Below are 9,606 nucleotides of genomic sequence, written 5' to 3'. Positions count from 1 at the left end.
AAGACTGAAGCAAAGAATCCATTTCGTTTCTCCGCAATTACTATATCATCTTTAAGCGCTCCATTTGTATCTCGATCATCAAGGGGCCCCACTGGTTGTTTAACAGGCTTCCTGCTTCTGATGTACTTAAAAAACATTTTCTTATTACCTTTGGAGTTTTTGGCTACCAGTTCTTCAAACTCCTCTTTGGCTTTTCTTATTATACTCTTGCACTTAATTTGGCAGTGATTATGCTCCTTTCTATTTGCCTCACTAGGATTTGACTTCCACTTTTTAAAGGAAGTCTTTTTATCTCTCACTGCTTCTTTTACATGGTTGTTAAGCCACAGTGGCTCTTTTTTAGTTATTTTACTGTGTTTCTTAATTTGGGGTATACATTGAAATTGGGCCTCTTTTATGGTGTCTTTAAATAGCGCCCATGCAGCTTGCAGGGATTTCACTTTAGTCACTGTACCTTTTAACTTCTGTTTAACTAACCCCCTCATTTCTGCATAGTTCCCCTTTTGAAATTAAATGCCACAGTGTCGGGCTGTTGAGATGTTCTTCCCAACACAGGGATGTTGAATGCTATTGTATTATGGTCACTGTTTCCAAGCGGTCCTGCTATAGTTACCTCTTGGACTAGCTCCTGTGCTCCACTCAGGATTAAATCGAGAGTTGCCTCTCCCCTTGTGGGTTCCCGTACCAGCTGCTCCATGAAGCAGTCATTTAAAGTATCGAGAAATTTTATCTCTGCATTTTGTCCTGAAGTGAAATGTTCCCAGTCAATATGGGGATAAATGAAATCCCCCACTATTATTGGGTTCTTAATTTTGATAGCCTCTCTAATTTCCCTTAGCATTTCATCGTCACTATTACTGTCCTGGTCAGGTGGTTGATAATAGATCCCTAATGTTATATTCTTATTAGAGCATGAAATTTCTATCCATAGAGACTCTATGGAACCTGTGGATTCAGTTAAGATTTTTACTTCATTTGAATCTACACTTTCTTTCACATATAGTGCCACTCCTCCCCCTGCACGACCTGTTCTGTCCTTCCGATATATTTTGTACCCCGGAATGATTTTGTCCCATTGGTTGCTCTCAGTCCACCAGGTTTCTGTGATGCCTATTATATCAATATCCTCCTTTATCACGAGGCACTCTAGTTCACCCATCTTATTATTTAGACTTCTAGCATTTGTGTACAAGCACTTTAAAAATTTGTCCCTGTTTATTTGTCTGCCCTTTTCTGATGTGTCAGATTCTTTTTATGTGACTGTTTATCATCTGATCTGGTCCTTACATTATCCTCTTCCATCCTCTGCTCCTGACTATAACCTGGAGATTCTCTATCATTAGACTTTCCCTAAGAGAAGTCTGTGTCCGATCCACATGCTCCTCTGCAGCAGTGGGCTTTCCCCCATCTCCTAGTTTAAAAACTGCTCTACAACCTTTTTAATGTTTAGTGCCAGCAGTCTGGTTCCACTTTGGTTTAGGTGGAGCCCATCTCTCCTGTATAGGGTCCCCCCATCCCAAAAGTTTCCCCAGTTCCTAATGAACGTAAACCCCTACTCTCTACACCATCGTCTCATCCACACATTGAGACTCTGAAGCTCTGCCTGTCTACCTGGCCCTGCACGTGAAACTGGGAGCATTTCTGAGAATGCCACCATAGAGGTCCTGGATTTCAGTCTTTTCCCTAGCAGCCTAAATTTGGCTTCCAGGACATCTCTCCTACCCTTCCCTATGTCATTGGTACCTACATGTACCACAACCACTGGCTCCTCCCCAGCACTACACATAAGTCCGTCTAGATGCCTCGAGAGATCCGCAACCTTTGCACCAGGCATGCAAGTCACCATACGGTTCTCCCAGTCATCACAAACACAGCTATCTACGTTTCTAATGATCGAATCTCCCATTACTAACACCTGCCTTTTCCTAGCAACTGGAGTTCCCTCCCCCGGAGAGGTAACCTCAGTGCGAGAGGCAACCCCAGCACCAGCTGGAAGGAGGGTCCCAACTATGGGAAGGTTTCCCTCTGCTCCCATTGACTGCTCTGCTTCCCTGGGCCTTTCATCCTCCTCAACAGAGCAGGGGCTGTCTGACTGGAGGTGGGAAAATTCTACAGTTTTCCGGAAAGCCTCATCAACATACCTCTCTGCCTCTCTTAGCTCCTCCAGTTCCACCACCCTGGCCTCCAAAGTCCGTATGTGGTCTTTGAGGGCCAGGAGCTCCTTGCACCGACTGCACTCATATGCCACCCACCCACAGGGCAGGTAATCATACATGCAACACTCAGCGCAATAAACTGGATAGCCCCCACTCTGCTGCTGGGCTTCTGCCTGCATTGCCTCTTAGTTAATGTAAGGGTTGTTTAAAGCAAGACGTTTTGAAAGGAGTTTAGTTTATAGGTTTTAAGGGGACTAAAGGGGCACAGATAGAACCAACAAGGGACCTCCGCTTCCTTCCCACTCCCCTTCCAAACTCCCTTGCGAAATTCCTTGTTAGCAGCCCCTGTTCGGAAAGCTGCCTGGTCACTTGTGCGCGGCTTTATAAAGCCCTGGCCTGTGTGAATGCCCCATCCACTGATTAAGGCTCAGCCAATTACCAGATGCTTCTAGCTTTCAAACCTTCCTTTGAAGCTCACAGCATCCAACTGCCAGCCATAGCACATGGCCAAGAGGTCAGATTAGAGGGTCATCAGAGTCCCTTATGACCTTAAAGTCTATGAGTCTGTGAGTCTCTGACACCCTACTTGGGCAGTGGGAGTCTGCAGTCCAACTGGCTTAGACAACAAAACAATGGTCTAATTTCTCCCGTCATCCAGTTACGTATAGACCTTCCCCCTCACCTGGAGTCCAGACACACCCTTTTGGAACAATGCAGCAGGAAAGCGAGAGATGCATACACTTTACTCTTTACAACACAACACCAGAGTTACACATCTTAGGAAAACTACATCCTTGATGCATCCCCGTCAGTCTGATCTCGCCACCCCAGCAGACCTGGTTCTGGTCAGCATCCATAGGTAAGCACAGTCTCTCTGGCACATCCTGTTTCCATGTGCTTGGGCCGGGGGAATTTCCCAGCTCTGGATCTTACCCCTGTTTGCTTCTGCATTGAGAGTCAATGAATGTCAGCGGGCCTGCCAGTAGAAACCCTATTGTTCCAGGACAGAATTTTTAGTCCACGTTGATGGCCAGTCATGGATTTCTCCCTCTTAGCGCTTTACAAGGCATCTTGCTCCCTAGCATGGGCAGCAGTTTTCAGAAAAGACTGATGCTGTCAGCACTGGACTTGTTTTCACTAGCACCTGGGTGTCCTAAACCAACAAGGAGGTTACAATCAAAAGCAAAGGTCTCAGTGAAGGTGACAATCACAAAATTGCTAAAGCACAAAGGCCGGATATATCACCGGCCCCGTACAACCATAACTATGCGTTCATAAAGTTTGTGTCAGTGAATATCCCAGGTGTTTTCTTTTTGTTTTTGTTTTTTTTTAACAGAAAATACTGTTGGTGGGAATGAGGAGTCATTTAGACAGTTCATAGAATCTCAGGGTTGGAAGGGACCTCAGGAGGTCATCTAGTCCCAACCCCCTGCTCAAAGCAGGACCAAACCCAACTAAATCATCCCAGTTGTAGCTGTCAGAGATTCATAGAAATGTGGGGCTGAGAGAGACCTCAAGTAGTCATCAAGTCCAGTGCCCAGCACTGAGGCAGGACCGAGGAAACCCAGCCCAGCCCTGACAGGCGTTTGTCCAACCTGTTCTTAAAACCCACCACTGATGGGGATTCCTCAGCCTCCTTGGAAACCTAGTCCACAGTTTAACCACCCATGTTATTAGAAAGCTTTTCTTAATATCTAACTTAAATCTCCCTTGCTGCAGATTAAGCCCATTATTTCTTGTCCTGCCTTCAATGGACATGGAGAACAATTGATCCCTGTCCTCTTTGTATCAACTCTTAACATATTGAAGACTGTTATCAGGTCCCTCTTAAGCTGTCTTTTCTCAGGACTAAACAGGCCCAGTTTCTTTAGCCGTTCTTCCTATGTCAGATTTTCTAACCCTTTGATCATTTTTGTTGCTCTCCTCTGTACTCTCTCCCCACAAGGGAGTACAGCACTCAGGCAAAGCAACAGGTATGATATATTAACCAGACAATGGAGAGAGAGATAGAGTTATAATAGCTCTAATTTCTAGCTTTGTAAAATAGTGAAGTTTTCACTTGTCACTTCCAGCAAATTTGTTCCTTACCAATTCATGATCATGAAAGAGATTCTGACTGTACATTCCTATGGGATTGTATATTCATATCTGTATGGCCATTTGAGTGTGTTTCTGGGTCAGTTTCGGTGTGCTTGTCGATGTATGTGTGATTGCACATGTAGGTTGAAACTGGGATTTTCAAATACCCCTGGTGCCTGAATCAAACTGAAAATCTATGGGATCTGAATGCCCAACTCGTCTGGAGTCTTTTGAAGATCACAGCTTTATGTCTTTGTATGTTGACATGTCTATGCATTCCATTATACTTGTTTGTGGGTCTGTAGACATTTGTTTGTTTGTCTGTGTTTGTGCATGCACCATTGTGCTTGTGTGTGTAGATTTGTATCTGATTCAAATTGTGTCTATGCATTCAATTTTCTCTAAGTATTATTGTAGCACCTAGGAGCCCGGTAATATTCAAAATCACAAAGCTGAGGATGAAATGCATGAGAACTTAGGAGAAGGCATTCTTGGATGGGGGAATCTGGTAGTGGAAGGAGCTTCCAGGGTAAGATGAGGTGAATCCATTTTCCGTCTTTAGGAAACACTGCAAAACCTTTGGGAAAGCTTTTCCACCTTCCCACTTCCACAATCCTCATACCTGACACACAATGCCCCCTTCTACCCTATGATGTAGGATTATGTGTCCCCTACTTCGACTTTACTCCTTCTCTCCCAAAATCCAAAACCAAGAAAACCTTCCACAAGACGAGCTGGTATCTCAAAAAGGGAGGAATATCCAACACTTTGAAGTCAACTAGGTACTTCTCTATTGCTACTGATTTTATGGGAAAGGCGCTCAGATGCTATGGAGATGGGTAGAAGTATAAAATGATATAGATAGACAGATAGATAGATAGATAGATAGAGATGAGTTTATCTCTCTGTGTGCCTAAATATTTGTCTGTTTCTGTGAATCTCAAATCTATCAACTAATATTTTTGCTTTAACCTTATGTGCAAAGTGTGGTTAATACTTAATTAGAGTGTACTTATTAATAGTTATACTTCCCTGAATGCTCATATTTGCTCGCTGGTTAAAGAGTTAGGGGGAATAAAGCTGAAAGGGGAGTTAAGAACTACCCATGGTCCAGTGAGTTCTCAGCTCCATCCTGAGAGTGCCAACAAAGTAGGGCAATTAGTTCCCAGCATGATGGTTTGGTCATGATGAAGTGGACACAGTGTCCCATTACAGCCTAGTCAGACTTCACACCAGTTCCACCAAGGGCTATGCTGTTGATGTCACTGACAGTTATTGCTAAAAGCTTTTGGCCTAGCAATCAATTATATTTCTTCCTGAGATCTATAAATATAAATGATACATCCTTATGACATGTACTTGTACCTGAGAAGTTTAGGTAAATAGTCCTGGCTCTAGGGGCTCAGATCTTTAGTGCAACAAATACAGTTTAACAGTGCTGAAGAATATGTTTACAGGAAATGCTTGGAGAACTGATCAACCTTCACCTTGATCAACAAGTGCAATTGGCCTTGCAATCTGGACTAGGCCATTTCTGAATGGAATGGTTGTTTCTGCGTTGCTGAATTGATTTAATTGATCAAAATGTTTACAAACACAATGCAATTACTAATTCTCCTGGGCACCCATAGTCAGAGAGAACCCTGGAGATTTGATCCCAGTGGTCACTGAAAAATACAGAAAGGATCTATGTCTGAGATTCTCTAGCAGAGAAGCTTCTCTGCTGCAGGTTAATGATTTTCAGAAACGAAGCAGTGGATCACAAGTGGGAAGGTAAGTACGAGACAGTCTGGGGCATTTTCCTATGTTACTGTTATGGCCCCCAAGTTCATTTTCTGGAGCCATCAACACCTAAATTGTCTTCAGAATTTTTTCTCTCTGTCTCAGATCTTATCACTCACTCTAACTTACTCTTATGGATCTAATCTACAGAATTGTCCCTCATCTTTTTCTCTCAGTCTTATATAAGATACTGTGCATCACGTCTCGCTATCAAGGTTAGTCATCTTAATGAATGTCTCATCGATCTGCCTCTTGACTATATATTTGCAATGTAATTTTCAAAGACATCTAAAATATCTTCATCGATGGGGTTGTCTCTTGTCTCCGCACATATTTGAGAATCCCTCAGACACACCAGAGAATCCTGGCTGTCTAGAAGAACAGGAACTGGCCCACCTGTGTTCCAACATGTGAGAGGTAAATCTAACCGCATTGGCTGGCAGAGAAGTTTCTGACTAGACAGCATGAACCATGTCTCTGGGCTGTTAGTTGTTGGTTTGGCTAGTGCTTTTCCTCTCGGCACTCTGAGATTTCATTCTCACTCATGGAATGGCACTGTATGAGGTAGGGAAGTGGTTAAAATGTGGGGGTGCTCTTTAATCATTATTCACAGGGTTTCAAGGCTGTCACAGCAGGAAAGAAGTCAGAGAGATGGTGATTTTCCCATTTCTTCATGACTTTTTTGTGTGTCTCCATGACTCATGTGGCAGTGGGGGCTCCTGCCAGGGCCACCCAGAGGATTCAGGGGGCCTGCGGTCTTTGGCGGCGGGGGGCCCCCACCACCGAATTGCTGCTGAAGACCTGGAACTTTGGCGGCTGGTCCCGGGGCGGAAGGACCCCCCGCCGCAGGTCTTCGGGGCAGTTCAGCAGCAGGTGGTGGGGCGGAGGGACCCCCCGCCACTGAATTGCTGCCGAAGACCCAGAGCGGAAGAAGCTCCGGGGGCCCGGGCCCCATGAGAGTTTTCCGGGGCCCCTGAAACGAGTGAAGGACCCCGCTCCAGGGGCCCTGAAAAACTCTCATGGGGGCCCCTGTGGGGCCTGGGGCAAATTGCCCCACCTGCCCCCACCTCTGGGCGGCCCTGGCTCCTGCAGCTCTGGTTCCTCTGGACTGGGCTCAGCTTCTCCCTCCAGGCATTGTGACCAAGTGACCGGGGTCTCAGTGCTTCTCAGGTGTGGCCCGGAGCGGACACAGCAGCTGCCGATGTTCCTGAGGTAAGTGTGGGACAGGGTGTCAGAATCAGCAGGCAGCTGGCTGAGGCAGGAACCAGTGCAGGCTGGGAAAGGGGCGGGCTAGCACTGAAACAGGCACAGAGCAGGAGCAGGAGGAGCAGGAGGAAAGGTGGCTGATGTAAAGCTTCTGGAAATTTGTAGGTCCCCCACTCCTCCCACCCCCAGTGAAAAATCAAAAACAATTACAGGAAAGCAGAAACTTCCCATTAACCTTTTCATTGTTTTTGAAAACCCAGTTTTCCATTATTTTTTTTAAAAGGTCAATGAATATCTTTCAACCAGCCATACCCATAATGTATGACTAAGTCTAGTGGTGTCTGCTAGTGGGTAAAGGAATACAACGGGGCAGAACCCCAGCTGAGGTAAATCAGTGTGGCTCTGTTGAATTTGATGAACCAGATCCATAGCTGGTGTAAATGCAGCTACAATGGTCTTGGCTCCATTTGTGACTCTGCTGGGTTTTCTGTTGTACATTTGTCTACTTGAACATCTCTGTACACCTGTAGTTTTATTTAAGTCTCTGCATGGGGAATGTGTTTGAGCAGGATTTTTTATTCTTTGCCTGAAAGGACTTCCCTGAGAATGTGGGTGTTGTGTAGATGTCACTCTCTAGGTTTGTTGTGTGTGTATGTGTATTTTTATGTATTTTGTGTGTGCATGTGTGTGGATACAATGGACTAAATTCTGTTCTCAATTTCACTAGGTATCTTGATAATTTAGAAATTATACAACGTAAATAGAAATTTGTGGCGTGACCAGTTGCACAACAACAAAAAATGAAGTGCAAATTTTGTAAACAGATACACACCAAAGTATACACATCGTCAAATAAAACACAGTTTTCCATGCACCCTACACAACAAACACTGCACCCACAGTGATAATACAATCACACAAAAATATACAAACACAAACCCTACTCAAGCATACATGGTACACTGCACTTTTAATCCAGCTATCTAGCTATACCCATACACATCTATCTATCTATCTATCTATCTATCTATCTATCTATCTATCTATCTATCATGGAGTCACCAGGGCTGTGCTCTGGAACTACTCCATATAAAGCCAGTCAGGACTTTGCTGGAGCATGCCTCCTGCCTCCTAGCATACTGTCTCCAGGCCAAGAAACTTACACAGCTTCAACCTTCCTGGGTCTGACCTCAGAGTATTCAGCATCCCCTTCCACACTGTGCATTTCTTGCAGCGAATCTGCCTGGGCTGGGCTCCTGGGGAAGCCAGAGGGCCCTGCACCCCAACTCTGCAGTCAGACATGACTATCAGCAAGCCAGTAAAACAGGAGGTTTATTAGTCAACATGGACACAGTGTAGAACAGAACTTGTTAGCACAGAAATTAGTGACTTTCAGCCAAGTCCATCATGGGGGGAGGGAAGCCCAGAGCCAGAGCTCTGGTCCTTCCTATGTGCCCCAAGCCACCCAAGGCTGTCTCGCTTCCAGCTGCTTGGTCCCTGCCCTGCCCGTTGCTCCTCCTCCGGCCTTTGTCTCACTTCCCAGGCCAAGAGTCACCTGGTCACATCCTCTTCCTGGGTCTCAGGTTAACAAGGGGTGGCCATAGCATCTGTGCAGGCAGCTGGATCACTCCCATAACCAATAGTCACACACCCTTATTCCCACCATCTAGACATTGGTGCAATACACAGGGAAACTGAGGCACACACAGCATTCATGCAAAACAATAAGACTCACATAGGCTCACATACAACATAACAAGGGAAAATCCCCACTATGTCACACTATCTATCTATCTAGTATATTGCTTTTTCTTTCTTGCTGTCTCTCTACTTAGTTACCAGTGGCCTGATACAAAGCCCACTGAATCCTATGCAAGGATTGTCACTGAGTTGGATAAAGGCAGTGGAGAGCTGTGTGATCTAGTGGAAGGAACACTGGGCCTGCTCTATGAGCTTGTTTATATCAGGTCACCTCTTTTTGCCATAGTTTTTCCATTGGTAAAATGGGGATAATGTGTCCTACCCCCTCCCCCCTGGCTAAAGTCCTGAGACAGTAAAGTCTTTGCTTGCTTGTGTGTGTGTGTGTTGCTACTGCTGCTGCCTGATTACTTCTGGTTCCACATGGTGTCTAGTTGACCGGTAAGTCCGAAACTCTGGTGTTTGTATCTTTGGAAAAAAATATTGGATGGAATGCGCTCTATAAGTTCCAGGTATTAATATACAAGTTTCATCACCAATGTATCTGAGTGACCTATATTCTGTAATGACTTCCCCCTGCAAAAATAATCATTTCTCAGGTACATTCGTGTTTTCAAGTAGAACATTTGTATACCATATAACAAGATTACTGTTAAAATTTTATTACCATTTCTTGGCAGGAACA

Source organism: Mauremys reevesii, unplaced genomic scaffold (genome assembly GCF_016161935.1).
Source record: "Mauremys reevesii isolate NIE-2019 unplaced genomic scaffold, ASM1616193v1 Contig24, whole genome shotgun sequence".
NCBI classification, from domain to species: Eukaryota; Metazoa; Chordata; order Testudines; family Geoemydidae; genus Mauremys; species Mauremys reevesii.
Note: the sequence above shows the minus strand (reverse complement) of the source record.